The sequence below is a fragment of the Microtus oregoni genome, unplaced genomic scaffold, assembly GCF_018167655.1.
Source record: "Microtus oregoni isolate MIOR12 unplaced genomic scaffold, Mior012 000002F_ref0000024, whole genome shotgun sequence".
NCBI classification, from domain to species: Eukaryota; Metazoa; Chordata; class Mammalia; order Rodentia; family Cricetidae; genus Microtus; species Microtus oregoni.
The window spans coordinates 62,245,664-62,258,896 of NW_024543061.1; the positions used below are offsets into that span (position 1 = coordinate 62,245,664).

At 47.2% G+C, this 13,233-nt stretch overlaps 1 pseudogene; it reads right to left on the reverse strand.

Moving 5' to 3' along the window:
* Positions 1-12,934: 12,934 nt before the first annotated feature.
* LOC121443858 lies at positions 12,935-13,031 on the reverse strand (annotated as a pseudogene).
* Positions 13,032-13,233: the final 202 nt, after the last annotated feature.

The window sequence follows — 13,233 nt, forward strand, 5'->3', positions numbered from 1 at the left end:
GGGTTCCAGGACAGCCATTTCTACTTCTCTCCTCCCCTTCCCCCCCCAGTCTTCAGTCCTCATCTGATTGGCCAACTGTTGACACACCCCGTTCTAATAGCCTCTGTAATAGGAGGGAGGAAGAACTGAGCCAGCCGGTGGCAGGGAGCCAGGACCCAGGACAGGGGCTGACTTCATCTCACAGGCCTGTCTCCTTGTTGACTCCCGCTGTGGTGGCTGCATCTGCCCTGCCCTGCCCCTCAGAGGCATGAAACATTTCCCTGCTCCTTCCATCTTAATGGCTTAAGGCCTAGCTCCCCAAATCATAGGCCAGAAAGCCTCCATTGCACAAGGGCCTCAGTTTCCCCAACTGCACCACAGTGATAAATTGGGGTGCCTTTGAAGAGGAAGCGTTCTGAGTCTGCATTTTCAGGTCCAGGCATCATGATTTTTCTTTTTATTTTGTATTGAAAAAAAAAATTTCCGCCTCCTCCCAGCCTCCCATTTCCCTCCCCCCTCCCACTCCTCTCCCCCTCCCCCCACTCCTCTCCCCCTTTCTCTCCAGTCCGAAGAGCAGTCAGGGTTCCCTGCCCTGTGGAAAGTCCAAGGTCCTCCCACTCCGTCCATGTCTAGGAAGGTGAACATCCAAACTGGCTAGGCTCCCACAAAGCCAGAACATGAAGTAGGATCAAAACCCCGTGCCATTGTCCTTGGCTTCTCATCAGCCCTCATTGTTCGCCATGTTCAGAGAGTCCGGTTTTATCCCATGCTTTTTCAGTCACAGTCCATCTGGCCTTTGTGAGCTCCCAATAGATCAACCCCACTGTCTCAGTGGGTGGGTGCACCCCTCGTGGTCCTGACTTCCTTGCTCATGTTCTCCCTCCTTCTCATTGGGACCTTGGGAGCTCAGTCCAGTGCTCCAGTGTGGGTCTCTGTCTCTATCCCCATCCATCGCCAGATGAAGGTTCTATGGTGATATGCAAGATATTCATCAGTATGGCTATAGGATAGGGTCATTTCAGGTTCCCTATCCTCAGCTGCCCAAGGAACTAACTGGGGACATCGCCCTGGGCACCTGATTTTTCTATAATAATAAACAGTGTTTCTGGTATGGATGTGATATATATAAAGGGGGTGGGGATGAGGCTCATTCCCTATGAGAACTTGTGTTATCATGGGGACAAACACCTGGAGCGAAGATCAGGAAGAGTGGGGACAAAAGTAATTCTTAGAAAGACGTAATTGACTAAAATCTGGCTTGAGCCAGTTAAGGTGTCACATGACTTGAATTCTAGCATAAGAGGCAGAGGCATGCAGATATCAGCAAGTTAGAGGCTAGCCTGGTCTACATAGTAAGTTCCAGGCCAGCCAAGGCTGCAAAGTGTGGCCCTGTCTCAGAATCAGACCAAATCAAGTCTGGATTGGTTCTCTTCTGGGTTCTTTTTTGCTGCTGGGGATGGGATCCAAGTAGTTTTATCACCAACTACACTTCCGGCCCTTCCAACAATTCATAGCAGAAGGAAGCAGACTAAAGGAAGACCTTAAGGCATTCCACCAGAAGACCTTAAGACATTCCATCATCAGAAGGAAGCAGACTAAAGACCTTAAGAAATTCCATCAGGTTTAGATCACCAACCCTCCCCCAGCTGTGCCTCTGAGGTTGTCTCTCTTTCCTGCTGACTGACTAATCACCCTTTCTGTTGTTGTTATGTTTCTCTGTGTGACAGACCTGGCTGTCCTGGAACTCACTCTGTAGACCAGGCTGGCCTCAAACTCACAGTTGCCTCTGCCTCCAGAGCTGGGGTTAAAGGCGTGCACCACCACTGCCTGATGACTAATCAGTCTTAAAGATCCTCTCCTTTGGCCTTCTTTCCACTGGCGCCATGACCTTTGGCCGGCCTGGGATAGAGAGGTCTGGTTTCTGCATGCCTTTCCATCCACCTATATAGGCTCTAACCATTGGACCATCCCGGCCGTCTCCCTTTGGCCTTACTCCCCAGAAGCTGCCTGTAGCTACCAGGTGGTTTTCGTCAGCTTGACAAGTCCTAGACTAAAGAGATAAGACCCTGGGCACACCTTGGAGGGATCACCTAGACAAGGTGATGGAGATGAATCCTGAAGCCCATGGAGAGAAGGAACTGTCAGCTTGAGCTCCTCCTGCTTCTCTTTTGTCAACATCCTCACCAGCAGTTGGTCCTTTTTTTTTCCCTTTCTTACATTAAGTGGGCTCCTATACTGAAGATGCTTCCTTTGTTCTCAGGATCAAGAACAAAATATCGCCTTGTATACTGTGGCGTGTGTCGTTAGTCCTAGCTATTATTCTAGAAGCTGAGGCAAAAAAAAAAAAAAATTTGCTTTGGAGAGTTCAAGGCCAGCCTGGGCAACACAAAGGTCTCCATCTTAAAATAAAATTCAAAAAATTTATGTTTTGAAATATTCCATATACGCTGAAAAGGAAAGCACAAAATCCCTACAGCCCTGCCTGATGGTCAGCACCTGCCTCACAGTCCCGCTTATCTACACCTGCACCTCTGCCTCAGCTCTCCTCAGCGGTTTCCCTCCCAACCCACCTCCTCCCTTTGTGATCTCCCTCCTAAACCAGCCTTCTCTCTGTCCCTCCTGGGGAAGGCCATCCCGGGATGCAGCTGCTCTGGTGGTCCAGCAGTTGTCTGTGCTGCCCACAGCTGTAATCTGCTTCATGCCCCTGCTCCACTCATCCCCGAAAGAGTCCGATTTGGGGCTTTACAGACAGTTGAAAGCATTCTTTCCCCCCACCCCCCTTGAGATAAAAGATGGAGGATGGGTTCTTCTGGAACTTTGGAGGCTGAAGTATGCAGGGGCCGCTGTTTTTATTTATCTGTTTTGCTTTCTTGCAGGGCTGGATTTGAACCCAGGGCATCATGCATGTTAATAGGGAGTGACATACCCCTGCCCACGGTCCTCTTCTGACACACCTCTTCTGAATTGTTAGTGGACCTAGTCCGTGCCCCTTGTCCACCAAGTGTTCAGGTTAGACCATTGCCTCTACCCACTGCTCTGTCCCTTGTCCATTGCTTTCCATCTACAATTGGTCCCTAGGGATTAGGAAGAATGGTGTGGGATTGGCCAGTCCTAGGACCCTAGTCTAGGAACAAAATTGACTCCTAGTTCTGCTGACTCCTGGGCCCCAGCTAAATTTGTATATTCAAACTGCCTGGCTTCATTCTTCTATAAACGGTGACACCGCTGTAAGCAAGATGAAATCTCTCTCTCTCAGCTAGGAGATTCAACACGTCTGAAATCCTAGCACTCATGAGGTTATCCTGAGCCACGTAGCCTTTTCAGAGCCAGCCTGGGCTACATAAGACCATGTTTTTTTTTCTCTTTCTTTGCTTTTATTTATTTATAAATCCTATCTATCCAGTTCTAACCTAAACTGAATAAATTAAAATTTCCACTTCTTTCTCTATTTTATTTATTTATTTTTGTTGTTGTTTTTTGAGACAGAAACGGTTTCTCTATAGCTTTGGAGCCTGTCCTGGAACTAGCTCTGTAGACCAGGCTGGTCTCGAACTCACAGAGATCCACCTGTCTCTGCCTCCCGAGTGCTGGGATTAAAGGCATGTGCCACCACCGCCCAACCTCATTTCTTTCTCTATTATGTCCTTTTCCTCTTAAAGGACTTGTTCAACTCCACAGCCAGACATGCACGGCCGTGTAACACCCGCACTCTCGGGGTTGTGACCCTTGTGTCCCTTACCGCACGCCAATTTCCCACGCAGGATTAGGCTGTCTCTCAGAATGCGCAATCAGCTTTTCCAGAAGGTTGCCGTACTCCCCTCCCCACACTGAGTCTTTGGTTGTGATTTCTGGAAACAATCCTATTTCACTTTTCTCTCAGCGTTAAGTGAATTCTAACGTGAGTTCAGAGGAAGTTCACGAGTTCCAATCAGCCTTGTCAATGTTTATTTAGTTCCTTTTCCCCCTTCCCTGGGGACCAAATGCTGCCCTTGCACATTCTTCAGGTTCCTGATGCTAACTCTGGCACTAGACTCCAAGCAGCAGGGATGGGCAGTTTCGGTGTAGAACGGAGGCTCTGCTGGTCCGGGAGATTGGGTATGCCAGGCTTCAATCCTTTATGTTAATGATAAAATCCCACCCTCTCAGGAAGAAACAGCACGTTCTGTGTGATGAAGGCGTTAATGGCCTCCCCCTTCAAAGAGTGACCTGGAAGAGCCCAATGTGGCGGGATACACCTTCAGTAACAGCAAGCGGGAGGCAGAGGCGGCTATGAGTTTCAAGTCAGCCAGGGCCACATAGTGAGATCCTGTGTGGCGATTTGAGAAATGTCCTTCATAGGCTCAGATATATGAACACTCAGTCCCTAGCTGGCAACACTGGGGAGGTTGTGGAACCTTTGGGCAGTGGAGCCTTCATGGAGGAAGTAGGTCACTGGGGCCAGGCTTTACATGCTTCTAGTCTTGCCCCACATCCCCACTTCCAATTTGCTTTCTGCTTCAGGCTCGAGGATGTCACTGTCTGCCTACTGCTCCGGCCCCCATGCCTGCCACTTGCTGCTTTGTCTATCCGCTATGATGGACTCACCCTTCTGGAACCACATCCAGAATGAGAATGCTTTCTTCCGGAAGTTGCTTTTGCTCATAGAGTTTTATGCAGCAGCAGAAAAGTAACTAATGCATTCTGTCTTTAAAAAGACAGAGGAGATCCAGATAAAAGGTCCTGGGATCATCTGTCTTGTTTGTCTCCTGTTTATGGCCCACAAAATGGAGAACAGAAAGACCTAGGGACAGCCGAGGGGTCTCAGATCATAAGAAACTGTGGAGTGAGGAGAATGCAAGATTGACAGCCCCTTTCAATCCCTGCTCTGGCCTCTGAAGGAAACAGAACAGTGTAAAAAGGACAGAGAAAAAATTCCCCTTCCCTCTAAACAGCAGCCCTCAGAATGTTTCTGCCTCTTTAAAATTCCTGTAGGACAAGGGGGTGACAAGATCTGCAGGTGTTCCATCTCTAGTGTTGGAGTCAGGAAGTCCAAGGAAGACACGAAGTCTTTGGAAGAGGCATTTTCTGGGTCCTAGCTTCTATACCTGGGCTGAGATGAGGTTGGCTTGGGAAGGAAGGGGAAGGGGAGGGGGTGATAGCAGGGCAGCTTGGTTATCTGAGAAACAGAACTGTCTCTTTTGTCGGAGGAGTTCCCCCGACAAAACAAAAACTTCCAAACACAGACTCTAAAAAGGATAATATTGATCTCCAGGACTCTCTCCCAATTCCTACCTTAAAACAGAGGATATTGCGATTTGGTCTTGTAAAAAACAGATTTATACGATGGCAGCCATTTTACTTCTAAGACATTACAGGGAACCATGGGAAGTTCAAACGTGAAGTGGAGCTGTCATACTCCATGGTATCCCCCTTCACCTGGGGAGCAGAAAGGCTGAATCAAACCTTGAAACATGCATAACAAAGCTTGTCTTAGAGACCTGTCTCCCTGGACCAAATGTCTCCTGATGTGGTATTTCCCTCTGAATGCTGTGATTACCATTAGTGAACAAAGAAACTGCTTTGGACCTATAGCAGGGCAGAAGTTAGGTAGGCAGGGAAAACTAAACTGAATGCTGGGAGAAAGAAGGGCGGAGTCAGAGAGAAGCCACGTAGCTCTGCCAGAGCCAGATGCAACTTTACCTGGTAAGCCACAGCCACGTGGCAATACACAGATTACTAGAAATAGATTAAATTAAGATATAAGTGTTATCCATTAAGAAGCTAGAGCTAATGGGCCAAGTAGTGTTTTAAATAATATAGTTTCTGTGTGATTATTTCGGGGCTGAGCAGCCAGGAACCAACAAGTAGTGGCCCTTCCTACTACAGACTTCCTGTAGCTTTTCTCAGAATTAGAACAGCTTCCAGAAGGGACCTGGGATCATCCCTATTATGAGATGTTATGTAGTCTACAACATATGAAACATAGAGACTGATTCTTGAAAAACTGTGTACGGCCCATATCTCCCGCTTGGTCATCATATTTAAGGGACTTTAAGCTTGGGTCCTACCCTTGAAGTTCAAGGTTTATCAGTACCGACCAGAAGATTTGGACAAGCTTCAGCTCAGCAGAGAAAACTCCTGCCAAGTGTTTCCGACCCGTGGGCCTGCTGTATGAACTTCAGAGCAAAGGCAGGGCCCCTGATACTTGAGTTAAAGGACAGAGTCTTAGCAGTTCTATCACTGAGAAGACACATGCCCATGGCAACTCTTATAAAGGAAAACATTTAATGGAGTGGCTTACAGTTTCAGAGGTTTAGTCCATTAGCATCATAATGGGACACGGTGGCATGCAGGCAGACATGATGCTGGACCTGAGTTTGGCATCTTGATTGGCAGGCAACAGGAAATTATCTGTGATACTGGGTATGACTGGAGCATATATGAGACCTCAAAGTCTGCCCCCACAGTTACACACTTTCTCCATGAGGCCACACCCCACTCCAGCAAAGCCACACCTCCTAATAGTGCAACTCCCTTTGAGGGGGCCATTTCCTTTCAAACCACCACAGACTGATAAACATGAACCAAGGGACAGAGTGATCAAGCAATTGGAAAGTGACCTGGGGAGGCCCTAAAACCGAAAGAGCCTTGAACCTCTTAATTATAGTGATAACAAATACCCTGGGTTTAAATAACGAGGCATGGGGCATTAGGGAGCTAGACAAATGGATAAGAGGTGGGGATACCCAGTGATGAGCTGGATAAACATTACCAAAGTGAGCCTCAAACTGTAGTGTAACAAGGAGGAGTCAGGCCTGCTTGTTTGTTGTTGGGTTTTTTTGTCCTCCCACCAGGTACCCCCAGCTGTTTAGTCCCAGAGAAAAATCAGTGGTGTGGGAGAATTGTCTGTATTCTGTCAGTCATGTTATAAATAAGCGCTGATTGGCCAGGTAGGAAATATAGGCGGGAAAATCAAACAGGAAGTAGAAATGATGTAATGAGAACAGGAGATTTCTGGGAAGGAGAAAGTTGATTCCTCCCACTCCTGCCCAGATCACCGAAGCAGCAGGATGTGATCTGCCCCACTGAAAAAAGGTACTGAGCCACGTGGCTAACATAGATTAGAAAAATGGGTTAATCAAGATGTGAGAGTTAGCCAGTGAGAGGCTAGAGCTAATGGGCCAATCAGCTTTATAACTTATAGAAATCTATGTGTGATTTTCTTTGGGACTAAACAGTTGTGGGGTACTGGGCGGGACAAAAACCTCAACAAACAAACAAGCCAGCCCCCTCATGTTACACTGTAGAACAGATCCCTACCTAATTTAAAACTGTGGGAACATCTATAGCCCAAAAGTCTACCTACTGGGGAGCCCAGTCCCCTGGGCAGTCTTATGTGGGGTGGACCATAGCCTACAATTGACAGACAACATCTTATTCTGTAGGTACCTCTTATACCAAAGCTATCTATCCTGTAGACCTGAGACAAGACTGTCAACAATGTAACCCTCTCCCTAAAGCCATAATTAAAGCAGATGAAGTCAACAGTCCAGGGGCTCTAGAAGGCCTGAGCATGGCAAACAAGCTCTGGCAGGACTTGCCCTCCCCCACTGCTTCTTCCTTGCATAAAAAGCGTTAGGTTACATTCTTAATGCCAGCCACCAAGGTCTATTCCCTTATTTGGCCACTTCCCCCTCCTGAGACTGACCACCAAGGTCCAGATATTAAAGTATTTAAGTCCATCCCCCTTTTGACTACCCTGATTAACCTATCCAATCAAAATTAAACACCTCATCCTAACATGGGGTTTTCTCTTTTTCCTTTATAAGCTGTCGTTTGCCTATGGGCCACACCTGTTTCCTCTCTATCCAGAGGCAGTCCTTTGTCCCTCTGGGGCAAACATCCCTTTTCCCTCTCCCTCGTTCCTCTCCCCTCTCCCTCATTCTGTCTTCCCTCTTTGTCTCTGTCCTTTGTTCCTCTGAGGGAAATAAATCTCCTTTGTGCTGAGAACTTGGTCTCGGGGTGTCTTGTACTGACTTTGAGGTCCTTTCAAACAGGACTTACGGGTTTGTCTCCCAGAACTAAGGACCAAATCCAGGGCCTTATGCTTGCTCGGTAAGTGCTCTAACACTGAACAACGCCCCCCCCCCCCCCCCCCCAGTCCTTAAGGCCTGGGAATGAACGAATCTGGATCCTCCTGGTAGCGTGGCTCTATATCTTCATCAGATCTTCGGCTCCTCCTCACTGAACCACTACCAAAAGTTCCTAGAGGGCCATAGAGAAACACAAAGGGGCTCCTGAAAAGACCCACGGAGGGTAGGAGAGGTAGAAATCAAGGGTTTAAGACACACACCTTAGAAACAGAACTTGGATATGGAGAGTTAAATGCTTTGGCAGAGGGGTTAGGTTTACACTACAGATTCTCAGGGAGAGTGTTTGCTATGCGTGTGTGTCAGGACACTCCCAGGTCAAGCAATACCCTTTCCCCTCAGATGAGATGCACCCCAGAGGGTTGCAAGCTGGAATCGGTTGCATGCTGGTTTTGTTTCAGGATAAGGGCACACGGATCTGTGAGACTTGCTGGAGTCCATTACTCTTGTCCTTATCAATACAGACAGGCCCACCTGAACTTCTTCCTTTCTCAGCCGGGAGAGTGAATTACTCCTCACACCTCACATGGCAGAAAGATGGATTTCTTTTCTCTCTCACCCAATTAGAGACTGGGAGTCTCTACCCATGTCCAGAATGTCTCAATTGACAAAGACACAAACAGCAATTACTCCGGGCTCAGTGTCTCTGATGGGAACCTTTACTCAGGCACACTCCCCAGCTGGTGTAGGAGCTGAGCCATGGTTCGATTGCTCTGGCCTTTAATTTCCCTCACTTTAGAAAGACTAATCACTGAATTAAGAGGTTCATATCTGTTTCCTTTGACCCTCATGTCTGCATTAATTCTATAGGGGTCCCCAGGGAGTTTCCCAATGAATTTAGGGCAAGAAACCAGATAGCAGCAGGATTTGAATCAGCTATGTTCCGGTGGTCAACAATAAACAACAATACTTGACTAGTCTAATAAAAAAAAAAAAAACAATAAACAAAAATGTCGGCTGGGAACCTGGAGAGGCAGCCAGCTGTTCCTCCAGAGGACCCGAGTTTGGTTTCCAGCACCCAAAGCTATCTGTTTACTATTGTTTCTTCAGCTGGATGGCAGTGCCAAACACCTTTAATCCCAGCACTTGGAGATAGAGACAGGCGGATCTCTGAGAGTTCAAGGCCAGCCTGGTCTGTCTGCAAAGGGAGTTCCAGGCCAGCCAGCGCAGAGAAACCCAAAAAAACCTCCAACTTTCTGTATCTCGAACTCCAGGGGATCCAACACCCTCTTCTATTCTCCATGAATATGGGCATACATGTGGCATGTACACACAAGTACAAACACATACACACACACACACACATAGATAGATAGACAGACAGACAGACAGACAGATAGATAGATAGAGATAGATAAAAATAAGTCTTAAAAATTAAAGACTGTGGACTGGGTTAACTGTACCTATTATAAAGAACAGCTTTTCAGTCATTCTAGGGATGCTCATAAGCAGAGTGTAGACAGCTGGATGCTGCCAGTGGACCGAGATCACCTTGTGATAATAGGCTCCAGGAGACTGCCTTGTAAGACTAGACTCGTACTAAGCATGATGCTAGCGGGGAAGGGAGGTTGTGTTATAACTAGGGAGAAATGCTGTACTTTTATTCCCAAGATGACTGCTCTTTTTAAAAATACTTATTTTTGATTTTATGAGCATTGGTGTTTTGCCTGCATATATGTCTGTGTGAAGGTGTTGAATCCCCTGGAACTGGAGTTACAGACATTGTGAGCTACCACGTGGGTGCTGGGAATTGAACCCACGTCCTCTGGAAGAGCAGCCAGTGCTCTTACCACTGAGTCATCTCTCCAGCCCAAGACTATTGCTCTTTTTTTTTGAGAGGGTGGGGGGCTTGAGACAGGGTTTCTCTTTGTGTAGCTCTGGCTGTCCTGGAACTCCCTCTGTAGACCAGGCTGGCCTCAAACTCACAGAACTCTGCCTGCCTCTGTCTCCTGATTAAAGGTGTGCGCCACCACCACCCAGTTGAGACTGCTGGTCTTTGTCCATTCACATACTAACTGTCCTTGCCTTTGAGTTAGCAGAAAACTCAAGGATAGATTATTCATTTCCTGATTCATTAGAGGGGGGTTTGGAACATGAAAAGGTGTAATGGCTTTAGCCTTCTCCTGGGATCCGAACCACAGCTGGCTGCTGTATCATTCTCTGTGTGAGAGGGTTAACCCAAAGGCTCATTGAGGCAGCAATTAATAAACAAATGCCCATGACATACCAACAAAATAATTCATCTGGGTGTGGAATCAGATCAAAAGTCCTATGATGAAAAGAGTGAAGAAATTAAAGGTTAAACTAAATATAAAATTATACTCAATGTGGATGAAAGAAAAAAAAACTGTGAGAAAAAAAATAATGACAGTCCATTTTCAACACAAAAGCGTCCCAGAGCTCACTCCTTGGTGGTGCAGAGGTTAGTGTCCCCTCTTGTCACACACGGGACTGTGGTTCAATTTCAGGTGGGGAGAGATGGCTCCCTGGTTAAGAACACTTGCTGCTCTTCCAGACGAACTGGGTTCAGTTTCTAGCGCTCACACCAGGTGGCTTATATCCCTGTAATTCTGGTTTCCAGGGATCCAAAACTGTCTTCTGGCCTCCACAGACGCTGCACATCCACGGCACACTTACATACATGCAGGCAAAACACTTGAATACATAAAATAAAAAATATTTTTAAAGTTAAAAAGGGAATGACAGTTCCGACCCTACTCAGTGCGACCACCATGTTGTGTGGGATGGCCTCTGACTTGGCAAGACTATAGAATAAGCCACCTTGGTTTCGCCACCCTGTCTCCCTGCTGTTCATTTTTATGAAGGGAAAGGGTGGTTGTGTTCTCTATAAAAGTGAACATTTCCATCAAAATGGGCTGTTTTGGTATAGTGTGTGGGCAGGAAGCAGAGGGACATAGGACTGGAGATCTGGGCCTGAGTTTTGCCACTTCTACTGGAAATCAATGTGAGCTCGTGTGCCCTCAGCGCTCTCCAAATTCCAATTTCCTCATGGTTCCACGGGGAAGCTGTAACGCCTTCAGGCCTTACTCTACACCAAATCTGCTTTGTAAAGCTCTAGACCTGAGGAAGCGGAGTGGAGACCTATGCTGGAGAGAGGAAATGGTACTTGACAGAGCTCTTGTGTTTAAAGGAACCCACTGCTGTGAAACACTCTTTCTACACGGTATATATGTATTACTCCCATTGATTAACAGAGCTGACTGGCCTGTAGCTCGGCAGGAAGAGATTTGGTGGGAGAGCTGGACTAGGAGGACGCTGGGAAGAAGGGCGGAGTCTGAAGAGTTGCGAGAGGTGAAGAGGAAGCAGGAGATGAGCATGCCGTGCTGGAAGAAGGTACCGCCAGGTAGCAGAGGGGAGATAAGAAAGGTGGGTTAATTTAAGCTACAAGAGCTAGTAAGTAACAAGCCTAAGCTTTCAACTAGGCATTTGTAATCAATAATAAGTCTCTGTAGGTTATTCAGGAACGGCTGGTGGGACAGAACTGACTGGTGGTCCTGACCAAAAGCTCCGCCTATAAACCACTGCACAGCTGGGCAGCGGTGATGCATGCTTGTAATCCTAGCACTCGGGAGGCAGAGGCAAGTGGATCTCTGTGAGTTCGAGGCCAGCCTGGTCTACAAGAGCTAATTCCAGGACAACAGGCTCCAAAGCCACAGGGAAACCCTGTCTCAAAAAACCAAAACAACAACAACAAACCCAAAAAACTATTGCACAGTGTGCAATGAAAAGGATACAGATGTCTCCTAGTTCTCAGGGTGTAGACAGCTGGTTGCCTTGCTCTCATCTTCTGTCTTTCTCTGCCTTGCTAATGAGACCCTGGTTTTCTTTAGGTGGAAATCTAAATAAATATATAGGTATTCCACCAGAAATTAGCTTGCTTCTTTCTCTCTCTCTCTCTCTCTTTCTTTCTTCTTCTTCTTCTTCTTCTTTTTTTTTTTTTTTTGGTTTTTTTCGAGACAGGGTTTCTCTGTGGTTTTGGAGCCTGTCCTGGAACTAGCTCTTGTAGACCAGGCTGGTCTCGAACTCACAGAGATCCGCCTGCCTCTGCCTCCCGAGTGCTGGGATTAAAGGCGTGCGCCACCACCGCCCGGCTCTTTCTTTCTTTCTTTCTTTCTTTCTTTCTTTCTTTCTTTCTTCCTCCTTTTTGATTGTGTGAATGTGTGGAGGCTAAATATAAACCTAGGATGTTGGACTTATTTATTTATTTATTTGAGGTAGTAGTCTCTCTTACTGGCCTGGAGTTTGCCAAATAGCTTAGGCTGGCTGGCAGCAAGCCCCAGGGCTCTGCCTATCTCTGCCTCCTCAGTACAGCGATGGCAGGCATGTGCCTTCCCAAAGCACTTTTTTCTTTTTTTTCAACGTGAGATCGAATTTATGGCATCTGGCTTGCATGGCCAGTACTTCTACCTCTGGAGCTATCTCCACCCTATCTGAGACTGGATCTCTCATTGAACCCGGAACTCACGAATTTGACCAGACCAGCTGGCCAGCCAACCCCAGAGGGTCCCCCTGCCCCCATGATTGCAGGTGTACCGCGATCCCTAGCTTCTTCCGTGGGCACTGCTGTCCTCGTGCTTGACCAGCTACAACTCTCCCAAGGGAGCCAGCTCCCCAGCTCACCCACACTCCTTCCTTCCTTCCTTCCTTCCTTCCTTCCTTCTTTCTTTCTTTCCTTTCTTGACAGAGTTTCACCATCTAGCTTTTACCATCCTGGAACTCCATATGTAGACCAAGCTGGTCTTCAACTTAAAGATCTTCGTGCCTCTGCCTCCCGAATGCTGGGATCAGGGCACATGCTACCACCCACAACCATATTTTTTTTTAAGTGTAATCCTTGCCCAGGGGCCATGCTAATTTTCTCTGTATCATTCTAATTTTAGTACATGCACAGTTGAAGCAAGCATGCCATACTTCTCTCATGTGAGAGAAAACCAAGCCCCCTCTGTGGAATTAAGGCCCTCTGGCTTAAGACTTCTGTTTCTAGGAAAGCCAGACCCATTGTGAACGATACACACCCGTCCTAAAGCTATTGAGGGCCTGAAACACAGTGCTTGGGAACAGAATTGGTAAGTGTTCCTGGTGAAAGGCCAGACAGCGAATATTT